General features: G+C 48.9%; 1 protein-coding gene across 26 annotated transcripts in view; it reads right to left on the reverse strand.

Moving 5' to 3' along the window:
• The window catches only part of RAPGEF1 (Rap guanine nucleotide exchange factor 1), a 137,264-nt gene that overhangs the window by 83,046 nt on the left and 32,653 nt on the right, over positions 1–21,565 (reverse strand). For 2 of the 26 annotated variants that reach the window (XM_059891260.1, XM_059891261.1), the window contains exons 2-4: positions 11,543–11,632; positions 11,161–11,348; positions 78–254 (exon numbers count right to left, since the gene is read on the reverse strand). The exons of 19 other annotated variants lie outside the window; for them this stretch is intronic. The gene's annotated coding sequence lies outside the window, so the exon portion shown is untranslated. Of the gene's footprint in view, positions 1–77; positions 255–3,167; positions 3,256–11,160; positions 11,349–11,542; positions 20,335–21,565 lie in introns of those variants that run through there. 5 more of the 26 variants (XM_059891262.1, XM_024998678.2, XM_024998680.2 and 2 more) reach the window with 5 other exon arrangements.

Consider the following 21,565-nt stretch of genomic DNA (forward strand, 5'->3'; position numbering starts at 1 on the left):
AGTCCAGAAACAGAAAGACAAATACCGTACTTGTCCACATGTCTGTGGAATCTAAAATATGACACCAATGAACTTACCTATGAAGCAGAAACAGATTCCCAGGCATAGAGAAGAGAAGGACTTGTGGCTGCCAAGGAGGAGGTGTGGGGGAGGGACGGATTGAGAGCTTGAAATCACCAGATGCAGACTACCATATATAGGATGGATACACAACAAGGTCCTCCTGCACAGCACAGAGAACGACACTCAACATCCTGTGATAAACCATAAGAGCAAAGAATATGAAAAAGGAGGTACAGAAAAAGATACATGTATAACTGCATCAGTTCAGCAGAAATCAACACAACACTGTAAATCAACTTTAAATTATAATTTAAAATTTACAAAATTATTCTTAAAATAATTCAAATTTTTGTAATTTAATAAATTACATAAGAAGTGCCCCACTATTCCCAGTTCAGTACCAACCACACAGTGTGGAAATCACCTGTGTGGGTGGCCAACTCTCCTGGGAGGCAGGGTCCCATCCACAGCTGACCAGGCACCAGGGCTGTGCTAACCTCTCTCAGACACTCAAGAGACATCAAGGACACACCCGGCAACGACGCGAGGCCTCTCCTCAGCTCCCAGACAAACCACCCCTTTGATGGGCAGCAGATACCGTCACAAACAGGCACTGGCCACAGGCACTTTTGCAAGAGTAACTAACAAATATCTGGAACAACATCTCTCGGCCTCTGGTTCTGCCCAGAGTTGTCTTTCTTCCTAAGAAAGAAACTGGGGAATGTGGTCACCAGAGCAGTCTGCCGATTTAGAGACATCAGGGTACATTTCTCTTTCCTGGAAGTCAGAAAGTGGGAGGAAAGGTTTGGCTTTTAATGTCAGTTCTAACACTCATTAGTTTTGTCAGTGAGGTAAGGTGCAGCTTCTTCAAATCTCTTGTCTCATCTGGAAAACAAGGGCAATCCGCCTAGATGATGGTTCTCAAAAGCGGGCCCTGACCCACCAGGTGCAGCAGCCCCACCCAGGATCTCCTAGGCCCCATGTATGGGGGCTCTGGGGGTGGGCCCAGCAATGTGCTTTAGCTGCCTTCCACGGGATCCTGATGCACACCAAGTCTGAGAACCATAGGCCAGCTGATTCCCCTTCTTTCTTCATTGGTTTATAAGACCACTCTTCTTTATTCTTTTCCCACCTGCCATGCTACAGACTTTATGGATCCAAAGAAACACTCACAGAGCATCTACTGTGTGCTAGGGGCCGCCTGGGGAACAAGACCAGGTGTGCCCTGGGGCAGGCAAGCAGGTGAGCAGGCTCTACGACGTGCACAGTGGACATGCACAGGCCTTCTTCCAGGTACTTTGCTGGATCAGCAGCACAACCCTATTTTCCAGCAACTTTCTTCTTTAACCACAATCTTCCTCCAAAACTTACTACACTTTAAAAACTAAAGTGTGCATACAAGCCGAGATGCAAGGTGCCAGCAAATAAAATATTATTGTATGGCTACTGATGAAAGAACTGGATTATGTAATGCCCAATTACAAAATAAGCACGGGAAATCCACTGGAAAATTTCTTGAAGGATAGAAAAGAATAACAGTGATAACATTTCTTCCCTCCTAAAACTACTTTAGTGACTCACAGTGTTTACAAGTCTTTATTTTATTTTAGGCACAAATAAACACCAGGTGACATTTTTAGCAGTCCATTTTGCTTCAGGAGGTATACGCAGGAAATGAAAAAGCAAAAACAAAAGCTAAAATGCTCTACCCTAAGGGGAAAGACGAAACCCAACTACCATAACATTAAAAACAACTAAAATAAGCTTCTTCCCTTATGCCTAGTCAAAGTTGCTCAGTTGCGTCCGACTCTTTGTGACCCCATAGACTATACAATCCATGGAATTCTCGAGGCCAGGATACTGGAGTGGGTAGCTGTTCCCTTCTCCAGGGATCTTCCCAACCAAGGGATCAAACCCAGGTCTCCCGCATTGCAGGCGGATTCTTTACCAGCTGAGCCACAAGGGAAGCCCCCACCTTACACCTAAGGGTCCTGCTAAAAGCACATGCCAGGAGTTTTTTTTCCTTCCTGCTTGGTCCAAGGGACCAGGGAGGTGGAATGAAACCTGGTCAGAAGGCAGACAAACAGCCCAGATGCTGCTGCTGCTGCTAAGTCGCTTCAGTCGTGTCCGACTCTGTGCGACCCCATAGACGGCAGCCCACCAGGCTCCCCGCCCCTGGGATTCTCCAGGCAAGATCATCGGAGTGGGTTGCCATTTCCTTCTCCAATGCATGAAAGTGAAAAGTGAAAGTGAAGTCGCTCAGTCCTGTCTGACTCCTAACAACCCCATGGACAGCAGCCTATCAGGCTCCTCCATCCATGGGATTCTCCAGGCAAGAGCACTGGAGTGGGGTGCAATCGCCTTCTCCCAGATGCTGCAGAGCTCATCTTCAACACTGGCTGCACCAAGCCCACAGACACGCTCCAGGAGGGCTCCTCAATCAAAATCACATCACAGGATTTGACCCCAGAGCAGAAGCAGAAATCAGAGATCTCACGCAGGGTGTGCCACGGGTCAACAAGCTCTCCTCTCCATTAGTTAAAACCTGTACCTAATAATTAACACCCACAGCTGCTTCTACTCAGAAGTAGGAACAAAGCAACTCTTCCCAGGCAGGTATTTATTTAGGCAACACTAGGCACGTAACTAATAAGACAGTTTAAAAGAGAACACACTCAAAAGCTTGGAGCACAGTATTTCCTGTGACTGGGCCAAGATCATCTGGTTCTTAAATCCCCTAGCAGCAAAAGTAAAAAGGCAAAAAAGCTGGGTTAACTTTGGACCATCCAGAGAAAATGAACCAACTCAACAGACGAGAGGTTCTTTTCCTGGTACAACATTCTAGAAAGAATTTTAAAGGGGATGTAAAGGAACACCGTGAATTGAGTCCTCAATCTTGGATTTACAAGATCTACAATGCTCTTCAAACAACCACTTAATATCTGCTATCTATTAAAAAATCAATAACCCAATAACTTTCTATTGGTGAAGACACTTCTGAGGAATGTAAGCTACTAACACAGCCTGGTGTGTTGCTTCCAAGAGCTCCAGCTTAATATAGAAATAACCTTAAAAAACTTAATGGAAATAGGAAATTTCCTCACCTATTTTTGGCAGAAATGAGATGGCAGTCCGAGGCCTACCCTCAGCGCGGTCCCAGTCCTGATGACTAAGGCCTGCCCCAGGACTCTCAGCACTCCCGGGGCGAGCTGGGACTTTGGGTGAAAAGAGACCCAATCAGATGGTGCACCTGCAGGCCGGCCCCCACGGAGGCTGCGGGAGGAGAACCGGCCACCCACTTCCTCCTCCGAGAAGCTCTCTTCAAAGCGCCCCACATTTAGGCAGGCAGCCAAGATGACACAGGGGGGCTGGAGGTTTGGCTTTATCATTGTCCCTCGTTTTTGGTAGGTGAAGTGGACAGGTCTGGAAGGGCAGGAGCAGGGTAAAGAGGGCAGCAGGCATAAGACAGGTCCAGACGTCGGGGGTCCTCCAGATGGGGGAACGGCACTGATAGAAAGGAGTGGACACGAACGCGGCCCAAGTGTGGGGAGTGGGAACCCCACTGAGGCTCAAGGGAGAAGTCGGGCCCAAACCTCAGCCCTGGACAAGAAGGGGGCATGCAGGCAGCAAAGGATGGATGGGTCATGGCGCCCTGGAAGCTGAGGCGGACTGCAGAGAGGACATGCATGAGGTCAGCCCGTGCGAAGTGTCCATCCCTTCCACCATGACCACAGCAACATCCTGAGCAGGATGTCTCTTATCGGGGTCCTGCCAGAAATACCTTGTTAGACCAGAGAAATGACTTCAGGACCACTTTTGGATTTGCTGGGTGAGGCAAGAAGGGAACTGGAGACAAAGCTCAAGGGGCTGAGCTCAGATGTGCCCTCAGGAGGTGAGCTACTGCTGGGTCGGGTGATCAGCCCCAAGAGATCGGGCCGCTTTCCGGGACCACCTGAGGAGCAGAGCAGCAGGAGGAGCCCTCGGGCTGAAGTCTGGCGGTAACCAGGCAGGGACAAGGCTGCAGTCAAGCCTGGCTCCACCACTAAGTAGATCTGAAAACCTGGACGTTAGTTTAACATCCCTGCTAACAAAAGGGAGACAAGCAGTAGCACCCCCTGCAAAGGGTTACTCTTATAAAGGAAAGAATATGTATTTATGTATGAGAGAATTAAACTCTCTTACACAAGTGACCACATCCCTACAGGTCCGACAACTTCTGGCCTCTTTGGCTTGGGCAAAACAATGGCAAACACAGAGCGACATTTTTAGCGTCTATTTTGCCTCAGGAGGTATTACACACAGGAAATGCAAAAGCAAAAACAAACGGTAAAATGCTGTATCCTAAGAGGGAAGGCCTTCTAGAGCTTCTCTGATTTTATATTTAAAAAACAGGGGAGAGGGGCTCCCCTGGTGACTCAGTGGTTAAGAATCTGCCTGCCAATGCAGGGGATACCAGTTTGATCCCTGAGCCAGGAAGATCCAATGTGCCACGTGGCAACTGACCCCCTTGCACCGCAACTACTGAGCCAGTGCTCTGGAGCCCGGGAGCTGCAACTACTGGGCCCTCGAGCCCGTGCTCTGCAACAAGAGAAGCCACCGCTCCACAGTGGAGAGCAGCTGTGCTCACCGTAACTAAAGCAAGCCTGCAGGGTGGCGAAGACTTAGCACAGCCATAAACAAACCTTAAAAAAAGCAAGCAAGCAAGCAGGGGGAAATACTACACAAACACATCTATTTACTTGACATATATGCAAATCTTTCTGAACCATCTGAGTGTCATCATCAGTGGGTCCCTTAAATACTTCAGTGAGTAGCTCCTGAGAACAGGGATATATTCCACATCACTGCAGTGCAGGGACCGGCTTCATACAATGTAACACAGATACAACACCGTTATCTAAGTCACGATTCCCAATTCTGTCAAGTGACCAAACTAAGGACAACTTCTGAGAAGGAAACAACCCACTGCAGACTCCCAGGATTTGCCTGGATTTTTATAATGCTAAGTATGAACCAATAAAAAGTGGTGTAAACACCTATGTTTTGTAGTGTAATAGTTTTCTGTTGCTGAGTAACCAAAAGCATGCACATATATTAGTGTGCAGTTTCTGTTGGTCAGGGTCCAGGCACAGCTCAGATGGGCCCTCTGCCAAGGCTGCAGTTGAGGTGCAGGCAGGGCTGATGTCTCATCTGGAGGTCTGACCAGGGAAGGGTCTGTGTCTGGTCTCCCTCAGGCAGCGGGCAGAAGTCGTTTCCGGGCAGCCACGGACTAAGGGCCGCAGCTTCCGGCTGAGTGCAGGCTGGAGGCCACCCTCGGCTCCTTGACACACACGACCTCTGACTTCTCCAAAGCTCGCAAGGGAAGATGTCTCTAGTCTGTCTTAGAAAGACAGTCTCCTGTAACAGAGGGACACCCCACCACCTCTGCTACGTTCTCTCAGTTAGAAGTGGGTTAGGGTTAGGGTTAGAAGTGAGTCGCAGGGCCATTCACACTTAAAGGATTAGACAAAACGTGTGAACACCAGGAGACAATCATGAGGGCCACCTGAGGGTCTGTCTGCCACATGCTTATAGCCCCTATACAATTATAAAATCAAATTAAATTTATAATTCAAAACATTTATGTTAACAACACTGGTTTAACACCTGGGCAATGGTTTCTTAAAGCGTCACCAGCTACAATGTGAACACGGTATGGAAAGGCAGGGTGGGGTTCTGGGTTCAAGACACTTAACCAGGTCAAGACGATGACGCGTGCTTACCACTGTTCTCCACTGAAATCAAGATGACATCATTTTAGGGCTTCCCTGGGGGCTCAGTGGTAAAGAATCCACCTGCCAAGGCAGGAGACACAGGTTCGATCCTGGGAGACGCGGCCGCTGAGCTTGTGTGCCGTGACTGCTGAGGCCCGTGAGCCCTAGAGCCCGCGCTCTGCACCAGGAGATGCCATGGCAATGAGATGCCGGCACACCACGAGAGGGGAGCTCCTGCTCTCTGCAGCTAGACAGAAGCCCACACAGCAACGGAGACCCAGCACACCAAAAATGAACAAACAGATAAAGAGCTTTGAAAAAGATGACATCATTTCAGCTTTTCAGGTAGTAGCAATGCATTGTCTGCACATCAAGTCGACCTGTTCTCTAATCGGCCCACCACCGCTGAAGCACAAAGAGCAAATGAGGGGCTCCATTAAGCTCAGATGAATTCAATTACGTGCACTGGAAAAACAGAAAAGGGGAGGGAGGAAGGGAAAAAGAGAGGATAAATACTTTAAGCAAACCACTCTCCATCTCTGTCAAGAGCGTAAGACCCCAGGTACAAGTAAGACACGAGAGGTCAAACGACGGTCTCCAAAGCTCCTTCACGCCTTCTGTGGTGTGAATGCCTCACCTCACCAGCGGGATTCTGGTATTTAAGGATGACAATGTTCTTTTTACCACATGGTACCCAAACACAAAATGAACCTCTCCATTTGCTCTAAAGCAGGGGTCAGCAAACTTTCTTTAAAGGGCAAAAGAGTTAAGTATTTCCCACTTTGTGGGGCATAAGGTCTGTTACACTACTAGACTCTGCCATCTTCACGGGAAAGCCGCACAGATGACGTGAAAAAGAACAGACATGGCCGTGCCCACGAAACTGTTCACACAAACAGGGAGCCACGAGGACCGGACCCCAGAGTGCTGGTTTGCACACCTCTGGTCTAAAGAGACAGCAGTCTGTATCCACGCTGAAAGTTCAGCTCGCTTTGCTGGCCTCCTACAGGGATTCTCCAGGGTACCTTGGTTATGCACGATTGCTGTTTTCTGTTCTTTTGTTCAAATGCAACTCCTCTGTCTGTAGAAGATGCAACCCCCCTGCATAACAGCACCAGCACACAGAACCATCACGTGGGCCCTGAAATCAAAGGCAAGCCACCACCCGGACTATCGACACACAATAGCTCGGCTCCCGCTGGTAGAGCAGTTGTTTTCTGACCTCCCTAGACCTCCAGAACAGGTGACTGAGTTAGAGCTCCTCTGCACTGCAGGGTAAGTTGACCTCCCCTCTCCTCCTCTAGGCAGCAAGAGGGGCCTTTGCTCCCAGGGCTCTGCTCAGTGCTGGACACACTCGAAGTTCTCAGTAACATTCGCTGAATGAAGTAAAACGTCAGAGCCCACGATATGCCTCCTCGGCCCCAGATACTTCTCATTCACGGCCCTTGAACGTAATGACACAGTTGTACTAGAATTATTTAGTCTAATTATGAATGGGGTATGAATGGGGGTGAAAAGGAAGACATAAAATGAAAACATTTCGACTGCTGAGGTTCAAAATTGTACCAAGATAATAAAATCGCCAATCGTATCAGTTATGTTAAAACAAACTGCTAGCCTCTGGCTTCTTAAAAATACTGGAAAATTTGAGAACGATCAATTAATAACCAATTATTTTTGAGTGGCCAACTGAATGTCTTGCAGAGGGAATTCTATTCACCTCTTCCCCACCCCCAACCACCAAAAGACTGTTCTCAACTATGTTCCCTTTAGAATTCATGTTTTGAAACATTGTGAGTAAAGTGATACTTAGATGTTTCTTTCTTTTCTTTCTTTTTACAATTTTTTTGCCTGTGTTGTGTGGCATACAGCGTCTGAATTCCCCAACCAGAGGTGGAACCCGCACCTCCTGTAGTGGAAGCATGGTGTCTTAACCATGGACTGCCAGGGAAGTTCTGGCTTTTTTTTAACTGGCAGGAAAGACGACACATAGAGGGACTTTAATTGGCTACACTCAAGTATAAAACAAAAAGTAAAAAAAAAAAAAAAAAAAAAAGACGCATTTTAGCCATTTGTACAACCACCTTCCTATTTAGAACTTAGAGCCTGCCCAACCCCCAGGTTGGTGCTTTCTTTTAATATTTATCTGGCGATGCCAGGTTTTAGTTGTGACATGTGGGATCTAGGGGTTTCCCTAGTAGCTCAGCTGGTAAAGAATCTGCCTGCAATGCAGGGGACCCCGGTTCGATTCTAGTTCCCTGACCAGGTACTGAAGCGGGGCCCCCTGCACTGGGAGTGCAGAGTCTTAGCCACTGGCCCGCAATACCCTTTCAGCTGCCTGTACCAGCGTCGGCTACCCACATGAGCACACTCGACACAGCAGTTCCCCAAGAATCACGCGAGGCCCTCATGGAGGGAGGCTTCCTGGGACCTCCGAATGGAAAACACTCTCACTAGGAGCCCAACTGCCCATGAAAAGAAGAATGACCCACAGCCAGGTCTCTTCTCCCCTCTGAAGGTCAGGACGTGTGCGGTTACATCCCGGGACAGAGCTACCTTGAGGAGACAGTGCTGGCAACGCCATGCCAGGCAAAAGGCAGGCCCTTCAAGATGGACTTGGAACACTGTCTCTCCAAGTCAGTCCCTTTAAAAGCTCCCAAATCCCATTAAGTCAAGACCTTTGGGGAGAACTGAGTCAATCAGTCTGAGTTTGCAAACACCTGCAGTCAGTGGTTTTGACTCCTGTGGTAATACAAATAGAGAAAGCCCTGAAAGAACCACAGTTCACTGTTTGTATGTAAACCGAGTAAGCAACAGCGGGTTTGCCCCCGTGCTCATCTCAGCGAGCGGCGGCCACTCGTGGGCACGAGCCCAGAACCTGGCCGTCTTCCGGCTGCTTCCACCCTGCCATCCCCACGCCTGCCACCGTCAAGGCCTGCGTATCTCCCTTTCCGAGTAGCCAGGGGCTCTGTCCTGCTGCCACCGCCCTCGTCCAGCAGCCACCGCCTGCGGGGACAACTGACTCAGCCTCCGAGTCCATTCCTGCCCATTCCAGTACATTCTTGCACCAAAGTCAGGGTCATCTTCAAGCACAAATCCAATCTCTCGCTATCTCTTTCACAGACAGACACACACACACCACTTGACACGACGATGTCTTTTCGCCTGTCAATGCTCTTCAACCCAAGGCTTTGGCTGGAGAGGTACATGTGAGTGGCCCCTCGCCACCCCTGGACCGTGGCCTCGGGGCCTTTTCGTGGTGCTTCCTCATCTACAGGGTCATGTCCCCACCCACCCCCACCCACAGGCCCTGCTTGTTGCAGCTGGCTAACTCTGACTTAACCCTCCAGACCTCAGCTCTGCTCCTTCATAGCATTTGTCAGCCTGCCATTTGAATTCTGTCAAATCAGAATTCAGGCTGGGAAACATTTGTGCCTCACAGCATCTCACATAGCAGGTGCTCAAACACCTGATAGAAAGTGAAAAGAGAAATTAATCAACAAACTATCCACTCAATGCTTCAATTGCTTTCACTGCATTGGGACTCCTGAGATTTAAAACTCAAGCCAATTTCAGTCTCAGCCCGGGGTGGGGGGGTGGGATTCACCCTACCTCCTGATTTGCAACAGACAATTTAAATCATTCAAATCACACCAATCAACGCCCACAGCACAGTAGCCATCAGCAGTAGCCCAGGAATGACAAGGGGATCCCACACACTTTGCACACATTGGAGCCAGAGGGATGTAGACACCAATCCCAGTTAGGCTACTGGGTAAAACCTGGAGTAAGTTTAACTTCTGGGTCTGTTTCCTTCCTGTAAAGGGGGCTGACACCGCCTTCAGCCCTGACTCTCTTGGTAGCAAGGGACACAAAGCACATGAAACACGTTCAAATAAAAAGAAAGGTTTAAGGGAAGTAAAAGCTTCCCAGGTGGTGCTAGTGGTAAAGAACCCACCTGCCAATGCAGCTGAGATGTAAGAGACAAGGGTTCCATCCCTGGGTCAGGAAGAGCCCCTGGAGAAGGGTGCAGCAACCCACTCCAGTATTCTTGCCTGGAGAATCCCCATGAACAGGAGCCTGGCAAGCTGCAGTCTATAGGGTCGCACAGAGTCGGAAGCGACTGAAGCAACTTAGCACGCAAGGTAAATACGAGTAAGGGGTCTCCTGGGAATCCAAGCCAAGCTCACCCAATTGTCAGGAAGGGTGAGAACCAAGAAGGCGGCCCTGAGGACCAGCGTCCTTCACCTCTGCCTCTGCCCTGGTTCCATGTCCCATCGAGATTCACTCCCTTAGGGAGCTCGCTCGGCGGCTCTAGATGCCATCTTTATGTCAAAACTCCAAGTTCATACCTCTAATCCAGCCCTCTCTCCTTTTGAGACTTGCATACTTAACTCTCTCAGTACCTCCATTTGGAGATCTAAAAGGCACTTCTGCTTAAACTCCTGACCACACCCCCCCCCACAGCAGCTCCATTCTCAAAGTTAGGGGTTCAGGCCAGAAACTGTGAAGTCCCTCTTGACTCCCCATCTTCTCTTACAACTCTTATCCAAACAGTCAGGAAACCCTGTTAGTCCCAATCTTTGAAATCCCTCAGACCCACCTGCCCTCCATCGTCGTGTGGCAGCTCTCCAGACCCTGCTCCAGCTTCTAGCAGGGCTTCTCTATTCCCCTACACGCACAATGCAGTGATCCTGTGTGTGTGCGCTCAGTAATGTCCCACTCTTCTGTGACCCCATGGGCTGGAGCCTGCCAGGCTCCTCTGTCCATGGGATTTTTCAGGCAAGAACACTAGAATGGGTTGCCATTTCCTCCTCCAGGGGATCTTCTCAACCCAGTGATTGAACCCACGTCTGTGTGTCCTGCGTTGCGGGTGGATTCTTTACCTGATGAGCCATTGGGAAAGCCTAGGAAAACTGAAGCCAGATGGTTTCACTGCTCAGCTCAGAACTCTGCAACACCTGCCGTTGCCCTCGGGATGATAGTCAAAGTCCTCACAATGGTCCTCAAAGCCCAAGAGGATCTTCCCTCTCTGGCCAGTCATCCCAGCCTCTCACACCTCCGTGAACACACCTACCTACTATTCTGCCTCCTGGAATGTCTGTCCCCCAGGTACACGCTGAGCCAACCCCCTTTCTCCAAGTCCTGATGCAAACCTCACCGTCCCAACAAGGCCACCCTGCCCGCCCACTTTACCTCTGCAACCTGACCCTTCGGAGCTGGGACTCCTGGTCCCCTTCCTCTGCCTCCCACAGCACTTCTCACATGCTCTGCAATTCACTAGTGTATGCATGCTTCCTCTGAGCCACGACTCATAAAGCAGGAGCACATCATGGCTGCCTACCTCCAATTCTTTAGGACTCTTTAGCTCAAATGCCCACCAGTGATTAGACTGTCGCTGAGTCCTGGTTCAAATTCCTGAGCCAGAACCAACTGGCCCAGCTCATCCTTCCAAGGCAGGTCACAAGACACAGGTCAACGGTCAGCTGCTTGTGGAAGAGCCGTCAAGGGCAGAAGATCCTCTGGGCAAAGCTGAAACAGAGCAGAGCCAGCTGGAGCTATCTGGTGGGGAGTACAAGGTCCCTGCAGACCACAAGTGCAGCGCTGTGTGATAGCAGAGCGCCAGCACAAATGCTGGAGGACGCCAAGAAGAGGCCTCTAGAAGGCCAAGGAGAAGGCCTTGATTAGAGCAGGATCTGAGGAGACGTCTGGCTCCCCGTACTCACCTCAGCGAGAGCTGTTGTGGATTAAGTGGTCCCTTCAGGGTCTGGTCCACTGGGAAGAGCTTCATCATACTCTCAGGTAACTTAGGCATCCTAGCCATAAACAGATTTTGTTGACATGGATAATTGGTAAAAACACTAAATATTAAAAGGAATGGATTAAACTCTGCAGGCAAGCAGCCTTTCTTTTCTTTAAACCTCTCATTGTTCCCCCTTTCACTGCTGAGGATTTTATAATCATCAAAAGACAGAACGATCTGAGTGAGCCGGGTGGTTCTGGTTCACGGTCTCAGGTGCGGCCAGAGCTGCGTCACCTGGGGTTTGACCAGGGCCGTCTCTGAGCTCACCCCCAGGTTGCGAGCAGGAGGGGCCTCAGCTCCTCACCCAGGAGCCTCTCCTCACGACAGGGCAGCTTGTCTCTCCCAGAGCAGCAGATCCGAGAGAGAGAACACACTGACCTTCAGAGGTGACAGCCATCTAGCGCTTGTGCCATAGTCTACTGGTCACGTGACCAGCCCTGATGCAAGACGAGATGGACTGCACCTGGGCTTGTGAGCGCCAAGAGACAGGGTCCCTGGGGCTGCCTTGGAGGCTGCTAACCACAGGTGACTCGTGCAGACCAAGGCCTGTTTTCAAAGGGCCCAGAGCTGAGATGCTTTTTTACATTATTGCTGTTGTTCAGTCACTAAGTCATGTCCAACTCTTTGTGACCCATGGGCTGCAGTACGCCAGGCTTCCCTATCCTTCACTATCTCCCAGAGGTTTGTGTTTAAAAAAAAAAAAACAAACACTATAAAGGACTGTAAAAAAAAAAAAAAAGAACAATATGTGACAGAGACCATACACAGCCTGCAAAGCCCATATTATTGATTATACGGCTTTTTATAGAAAACATTTGATGACTCCCCTAATGTAGACTGCTTATTATAGATGATTGAGGGGATTTCAAGGGTAATTTTGACTACAGGCAATGTTTCCCTTATGACCTGACTTCAGAAACTAGCCCCCAGGTAAGCAACTTCACTGAAATACGAACTCAGCAAACTACAGCTCTGAATATGGTGATGCCACTGGGAAATGAACAGGTCATCATAACCCGAGCAGAGAGAAATAGCATGCTGTGCCCCTATGTAGGAAGTAGAGAAATACCAACTCAGTGAATGAATGAGTAAGAAATATTACAAGCACACATCTTGGAAGCACAGAGTGACCATAAAGTATGAAAAATCTTCACTCAATGATTTATAACGTAAGACAAAGGGGAATTTTACACAGTCATTATCGTAGCTAACTCCATCCTTTGTTCACACCTCCTTGTACTCTATGAGGTAGGGGTTATTAGCTGTCTTCATTTTTACAGATGAGCAAATTGAGGCTGACAGCAATTACATAATTTCCCCAAGGTTTCATGATTAGTAGCAGGATGATTTCCTCCTACAGCAAAGCACGTGAGAGTACAGAGCAGCTCTGCACTGGGGCCTCCGGGCTGACAGGCGGGCCCCCCACTGCCCCAGGCCCCCCTCCAGGGAGGCTCTCCCTCTCACTCCGCTGGAGGAACCCCAGCCCAGGGACTTCACGGGAGAGCGAAGCTCCTGGGCTCCCTGTAAGCAAGGTTACTGAGACCTGCAGTGCTCAGTTTAACCTAATTACTCATTAAGGTGCTCCCTTTATCCAATGAGAGCTTTAAAAAAGTATCTTCCCCGTGGTCTTTGCTTTCCAACCAAGTATCTTCTGAGACTGTAGAACCAGCACCCAGACTGACTCCAGCTGTCTCCCCAGTGAGCTAAGTGAAGGGCAGCTGCTGGAGCCCCGGGGCCCACAGAGTCCAGGCACTGGAGTGATGGCAGGGCTGAGAGAAGGCTGCTCCTCTTGCAGCAGACAGAGGGCTGTCATACACAGGACCCAGGATGCCCTGGCAGCCACTGCGCCAGGAGCTGATTGCATTTGAGCCCTAGGCCAAGGGCTTCCTCCGTGAACGCAAGCAGACCTCACTCTGTCTGAGAGGTCTCTGAGATGCCTTTGCTTGTCCACTCAGGTCTCAGGTTCAGGAACCTCAGGGGAAATGACTTGTTGGAGGCTACCCAACCAGCGGCAGAGCCGAAGTTCCCTGATGCTAAGGCTAATTTTTCTACCTTCTGGAAAGTGCGAAGTCCAGCTGGGTGAGGAGACAAATGTTAACCACAACAGGTTCTGGAGGGAGGCAGACTTTGGCAGAGGCAGTTGACCTTGGACCAGAAGCAGGGTGTCTGTGTCAGGGACAGAGGGCAGAGGCAGGGATAACGGTACACACGGGAGGCCAGAAAGCCTGGAGGCACCGGGGCTGTGAAGCGGGTCCTGAGGACCGGGGCAACTATGTGGACAAGCGCTACAAGGAGCAGGACAGCCAGCTGAGAAACGGCGCGCACAGTCTGTCAAAGCGCAGTGAGGGTCCGGCTGACAGCGGACACGTATGTTTTGTGTCAATCAAGGTCCTAATTACATACACCACTGTGACCTCAATGGGATTCTAATAAACACAGCTGGCCAATCCCCACAGTAAACATGCAAACCACAACAATATAACTGCCTCCCTCAGTCCATCTTAATTATGAGATAATCATCTTCAAAAATGTTATTCCCTTGCCCAACAAAGAGAGGAAGCAGCACTCCAGTCTGCTTGTGCACCCACAGTCTCAGGACAGGGGGGCAGAGGGAAGACCACAGAAAGCAAGGTTTGGGCCCCAACTCTGCCCCCGACCAGCTGTGTGATCCTGAGCAAGTCACCAGACACTCACTGACCCTGTTCCCCCACCTGTGAAATGAAGATAAAATACTATACCCATCACACAAAACTCTTGGGAGGCTCAAATGCAATACACTTGGCTCCCAGACCTGTTTGCAAAGATGGCCACAGTAATCCCCTTCGACTTCAAGGGCCTTCCATCCAGAGGTGGGTCTCTCTCTTATCTTGAATCTGGGCTGTCCTGAAACATGCTTTTACCAACAAGATGAAGCGGAGGCAACACCGTGCCGGTTCTGACCCTGGGGGCCTCAGGAGGCCGTGTGCACCTCGCTCTCCAGGAAGCCTACAGCTGCCAGGTGAGTGACTTCGGGCCCCGGCTGGGGCAGAGGTGAGCCTCCAGGCAGCTGACCACAGACACAAGAGGGACCCCAGCTGAGCCCAGGACTCCAGCCTAAATCACCCCTTTCAGAAGCATGAACTAAATTAAGGCATCGCTGGGTCACTAAACACTGGGGCCACTTGTTAGCACTGACTGAGTGCTAGAGTGGTACTCAAAACACACAGCTGCTATAGCGTCTCGCTCTGCCAGGAATTCCCCAGTCCTCAATTTTTCCTTCTCTACTGGATTATCCTCAAAGACAGTGGAGTAGAAGGAGGTGCACTCATCTTCTCCTGCGAGAACTCCAAAATTACAACTTGCTGCTGAACAACCATCGACAGCAGAATGTTGGATCCCACCAAAAAAAGATACCCCATGTCCGAGGGCAAAGGAGAAGCCCCAGCAAGACAGTAGGAGGGGTGAAATCATGTTTAGAATCAAACCCCATACCTGCCAGAGACGCTTGGAGGGCTCAAACAAAACCTTGTGCACACCAGAACCCAAAGACCCCAGAGACTGGGCCAGACCTGTGTTTGAGTCTCCTGTGGAGGTCGGGATCAGCACTGGCCTGCCACTGGGGCATGGGCTCTGGGTGCCCCTACCTGGGTTAAACAGGCTGTGGCTTAAGTCCTCTTGGAGGAGGTCGCCATTAACCCCACCATGGAGCCTCTGAGCAGATGACCCACAAACTGCAGAACAATTATATTGAAGAAATTCTCACACTGTTAAGAAATTTCTAGGACCCACAACAGATTTCCCAACCTGGGGATCTGGCAAAGGGACCGAGAACCCCCATAGAATTTAACTTTGGAGGCCAGTGGGATTTGATTACAGAACTTACACAGGACTGGGAAACAGGCTCTTGAAGGGTACAAACAGAACCTTGTGCACACCAGGACCCAGGAGAAAGGAGCCGTGACCCCACAAGAGACTGCCCCAGACTTGCCCGGGAGTGTCCGGGGGAGGCGTGGTCGGCGGTGGCCTGCTGCAGGGTCGGGGGCACTGAGTGCAGCAGTGCATGCACGGGACCTTCTGAAGGAGGTGCCATTATCTTCATCACCTCCACCATAGTTTGGCCTCAGGTCAAACAACAGGGAGGGAACACAGCCCTGCGCATCAACAGAAAATTGGACTAAAGATTTACTGAGCATGGCCCTGCCCATCAGGACAAGACCCAGTCTCCCCCACAGTGAGTCTCTCCCATCAGGAAGCTTCCGTAAACCTCTTATCCTTCTCCAACAGAGGACAGACAGAATGAAAACCACAATCACAGAAAACTAATCAAGCTTATCACATGAACCACAGCCTTGTCTAACTCAGTGAAACAATGAGCCATGCCATGTAGGGCCACCTGAGACAGATGGGTCATGGTGGAGAGGTCTGACAAAATGTGGTCCACTGGAGAAGGGAATGGCAAAACCACTTCAGTATTCTTGCCTTGAGAACTCCATGAACAGGATGAAAAGGCAAAATGATAAGACACTGAGGATGAACTCCCCACGTCAGTAGGTGCCCAATATGCTAGTGGAGAAAAGTGGAGAAATAACTCCAGAAAGAATGAAGAGACAGAGCCAAAGCAAAAACAACACCCAGTTGTGGATGTGACTGGTGACGGAAGTAAAGTCTGATGCTGTAAACAGCAATATTGCGTAGGAACCAAGAATATCAGGTCCATGAATCAAGGTAAATTAGAAGTGGTCAAACAGGAGATGGCAAGAGTGAACATCGACATTTTAGAAATCAATGAACTAAAATGGACTGGAATGGGTTAATTGAATTCAGATGACCATTATATCTACTACTGTGGGCAGGAATCCCTTAGAAGAAATGGAGTAGCCATCATGGTCAACAAAAGAGTCCAAAATGCAACTTGGACTTGGGTTCCACCTCAAAAATGACAGAATGAGCTCCGTTCGTTTCCAAGGCAAACTATTCAATATCACAGTAATCCAAGTCTATGCCCCGACCAGTAATGCTGAAGAAGCTGAAATTGAACGGCTCTATAAGATCTACAAGACCTTCTACAGCTAACACCCCCCAAAAATGTCCTTTTCATCATAGGGGACTGGAATGCAAAAGGAGGAAATCAAGAGATACTTGGATTAACAAGAAAATTTGGCCTTGGAGTACAAATGAAGCAGGGCAAAGGCTAACAGAGTTTTGCCAAGAGAACACACTGGTCATAGCAAACACCCTCTTGCAACAACATAAGAGAAGACTCTACACATGGACATCACCAGATGGTCAACACCGAAATCAGACTGATTATATTCTTTGCAGCCAAAGATGGCGAAGCTCTATAGAGTCAGCAAAAACAAGACCAGGAGCTGACTGTGGCTCAGATCATGACCTTCTTATAGCCAAATTCAGGCTTAAATTGAAGAAAGTAGGGAAAACCACTAGACTATTCAGGTATGACCTAAATCAAACCCCTTACAAGTGTTGGAGAAGACTCTTGAGAGTCTCTTGGACTGCAAGGAGATCCAACCAGTCCATTCTGAAGATCAGCCCTGGGATTTCTTTGGAAGGAATGATGCTAAAGCTGAAACTCCAGTACTTTGGCCATGTCATGCAAAGAGTTGACTCACTGGAAAAGACTCTGATGCTGGGAGGGATTGGGGGCAAGAGGAGAAGGGGACGCCAGAGGATGAGATGGCTGGATGGCATCACTGACTCGATGGACGTGAGTCTGGGTGAACTCCGGGAGTTGGTGATGGACAGGGAGGCCTGGCGTGCTGCAATTCATGGGGTCGCAAAGAGTCGGACACGACCGAGCGACTGAACTGAACTGAACTGAAGTGAGTGACAAATAGATTCAAGGGATTAGATCTGATAGAGTACCTGAAGAACTATGGATGGAGGTTGGTGACACTGTACAGAAGGCAATGATCAAGATCATCCCCAAGAAAAAGAAATGCAAAAAAAGGCAAAATGGTTGTCTGAGGAGGCCTTACAAATAGCTGAGAAGAAAAGAGAAGCTAAAGGCAAAGGAGAAAAGGAAAGATATACCCATTTGAATGCAGAGTTCCAAAGAATAACAAGGAGAGATAAGAAAGCCTTCCTCAGAGATCAATGCAAAAAAATAGAGGAAAACAATAGAATGGGAAAGACTAGAGATCTCTTCAAGAAAATTAGAGATACCAAAGGAACATTTCATGCAAAGATGGGCACAATAAAGGACAGAAATGGTATGGGCCTAACAGAAGCAGAAGATATTAAGAAGAGGTGGCAACAATATACAGAAGAACGGTACAAAAAAGATCTTCATGACCCAGGTAATCACGATAGTGTGATCACTCACCTAGAGCCAGATATCCTGAAATGAGAAGTCAAGTGGACCTTAGGGAGCATCACTATGAACAAAGCTAGTGGAGGTGACGGAATTCCAGATGAGCTATTTCAAATCCTGAAAGATGATGCTGTGAAAGTGCTGCACTCAACATGCCAGCAAATTTGGAAAACTCAGCAGTGGTCACAGGACTGGAAAAGGTCAGTTTTCATTCCAATCCCAAAGAAGGGCAATGCCAAAGAATGTTCAAACTATTGCACAGTTGCACTCATCTCACACACTAGCTAAGTAATGCTCAAAATTCTCCGAGCCAGGCTTCAACAGTATGTGAACCATGAACTTCCAGATGTTAAAGCTGGATTTAGAAAAGGCAGAGGAACCAGAGATCAAATTGCCAACATCTGGTGGATCATAGAAAAAGCAATAGAATACACAGGAAAACAATAGAAAAACATCTACTTCTGTGTTATTGACTATGCCAAAGCCTTTGTGTGGATCACAACAAACTGTGGAAAATTCTTAAAGAGATGGGAATACCAGACCACCTGACCTGCCTCCTGAGAAATCTGTATGCAGGTCAAGAAGCAACAGTTAGAACCGGACATGGAACAACAGACTGGTTCCAAATTGGGAAAGGAGTACGTCAAGGCTGTAAATTGTCACCCTGCTTATTTAACTTATATGAAGAGTACATCATGGAAAATGCCGGGCTGGATGAAGCACAAGTTGGAATCAAGATTGCTGGGAGAAATATCAATAATCTCAGATACACAGATGATACCACTCTTACGGTAGGAAGTGAAGAGGAACTAAAGAGCCCCTTGATGAACGTGAAAGAGCAGAGTGAAAAAGCTGGCTTAAAACTCAACGTTCAAAAAACTAAGATCATGGCATCTGGTCTCATCACTTCATGGCAAACAGATGTGCAAACACTGAGAGACTTTATATTCTTGGGCTCCAAAGTCACTGCAGATGGTGACTGCAGCCATGAAATGAAAAGATGCTTGCTCCTTGGAAGAAAAGCTATGACTAACCTAGACAGCATATTAAAAGCAGGGACATCATTTTGCCAACAAAGGTCCATCTAGTCAAAGCTATGGTTTTTCCAGTAGTCATGTATGGATGTGAGAGTTAGACTATAAAGAAAGCTGAGCACCGAAGAGTTGATGCTTTTAAATTGCGGTGTTGGAGAAGACTCTTGAGAGTCCCTTGGACTGCAAGGAGATCAAACCAGTCAATCCTAAAGGAAATCAGTCCTAAATATTCATTGGAAGGACTGATGCTGAAGCTGAAACTCCAATACTTTGGCCACCTGATGCGAAGAGCTGACTCATTGGAAAAGACCCTGATGCTGGGAAAGATTGAGGGCAGGAGAAGGGGATGACAGAGGATGAGATGGTTGGATGGCATCACAGACTCAATGGACGTGAGTCTGAGCAAGCACCGGGAGTTGGTGATGGACAGGGAAGCCTGGCGTGCTGCAGTCCACAGGGTTGCAAAGAGTTGGACACGACTGAGCGACTGAACTGAACTGAATTATTCACATCTACATTCATCACGCCTTTATTTCTCCCTTTAAAAAAGTTCTCCCTTGGGACTTCCCTGGTGGTCCAGTAGATAAGAACCTGCCTGCCAATTCAGGGGACACAGGGTCAATCCCTGGTCTAGGAAGATCCCATATGATGCAGAGCTAAGCCTAGGCACCACAACTATTGAGCCCATGCTCCTCAACAAGAGAAGCCTCCACAGTGAGAAGCTCCACACATCGCAGCTATAGAGTAGCTCCCACCCTCTAACTAGAGCCTTTTCACAGCAACGAAGACCCAGTGCAACCAAAAATAAAATAATGAAAAAAAAAAAGCTCTCCCTTGGCCCTGCTACCCTCAACAACTATCAACGTGTCTTTGCTCTGTGTTGCAGCAAAAGCCCTCAGGGAGCTTCTCGTGCCCACTGTGTCTACTTCCTCTCTGGCCTTTCTCTCTCACATCCCCTTTCACCTCCAGCACCGCCCTGAAACTGGTCCAGGTCTCCAGTGAATGCCACGGCCCTAAGGCCAGTGCTCAAGTCTCGGTCCTTACGTGACTAGCCCCAATCAGCATCGTCTGTCAGCTCTCGTCCTCTGCCCCTGACACTGTCTGCACCCGTTTCCCAGGACAACACAGTCTCCGAGTCGCCTCCTGCCTCACCCCAAACTCCTGATTCTGGGGTGCCCCAGGGCTCAGTTTCTGGTTTCCTCTCTAACTCACTTCATCAGTAATCTCTCTCATCCAGTCTCAAAAGTCAAAGACCCTAAAAGGCCCAGATTTCTTCCCTGAAATCCAGACTCCAACACTCATCCTGCCTAGTGACCACCTCTTTTAGGTCTCTATTTGGCATCCCAAACTCAACCTGTGCCAAACGCAACTCCTGACCCCCTCCCCTAACCCCCGGGTCCCCATCCGCTCCTCCGCACTCTTCCATTTATAAGACAAAATGCCCAGACCAAAACACCTCTTCTTCTCTCACACCCCACACATTACCCCTGAGCAAATCCCACTGGTCCTCCCTTCAAACCCCATCACCCACAAGGCTCTGCTTCGTCCTGACCTCAATCTCGCTGGTCCCTCCCAAGTCTGCTCCAGCCACGCGGGCCTCGCAGCGATGTGTCGGCCCCGGCCCTCTGCACGAGCTTCCCGTTCTCCAGAGCGCATGTGCCCACATGGCACGGCCCTCCCACTCGACTCCTCAGAGCTGAGCCCTCTCCCCTCTCCAGCCTCTGCAACACTACCAGCCCCTCTCCCAGTCTGACATCCCCTCCCTGCCTTCTTTCTGTGATGCCTATCATCTAACAGATTATATATTTTACTGTTTGTATTAAACTATACACTTTAGAAGCCAATGATGTCTTAATTTTTCATTAGATATCTCTTGTGCCTAGAACAGTGCCTGACACAGGAGCCATTCAATGAATGTTTGTTGAATGGATGAAAGTTTGTCAATCAGTGAATTAGTATAGGAACAGTGGAATGTTTTTACTATAGTGCCCCATTTAATGGTAAAGGAAAACCATTTAAGGCCTCCATATTCAAAGTACCAGGTTCTTCAAACCTTCCACGATCTCTTTCTCATTGTATTTTTACAGATAAAGACCTGAATGGTGTGATAGGCTAGAAAACAGAAGGTTCAGCTTAAGTAATCTCAATTTTAAAAATAAGGCTGTTAGAGGGTGATATTTAAGTCCTTTCTCTGGCTTGAAACGTGAATAGTTCTGGTGACTGACAAGTGACCTGCTTCTGAGTTCCCCAGTAATAATGACAGCTGCTGCTGCTGCTAAGTCACTTCAGTCGTGTCCAACTCTGTGCGACCCCACAGACGGCAGCCCGCCAGGCTTCCCCGTCCCTGGGACTCTCCAGGCAAAAGCACTGGAGTGGGGTTCCATCGCCTTCTTCGAATGATGACAGCAGAGAGCATCAAACCAAAAGGACCTCGCAGATCAGGGTTAGCACACGCCTGCCGGCAGCCCGAATCCTGTCAGCCTCTCGGTTGCACGTTCCTTGTATATAGCCTGCAAGGGAAGAATGGTTTTCCCATCTGCCATAAAATGGTTTCACCTTAGCTGGTCATATAAGTACCTACATAACAGGCTTGATTTTGCCT

The sequence above is a fragment of the Bos taurus genome, chromosome 11 (genome assembly GCF_002263795.3).
Source record: "Bos taurus isolate L1 Dominette 01449 registration number 42190680 breed Hereford chromosome 11, ARS-UCD2.0, whole genome shotgun sequence".
Classification (NCBI taxonomy): Eukaryota; Metazoa; Chordata; class Mammalia; order Artiodactyla; family Bovidae; genus Bos; species Bos taurus.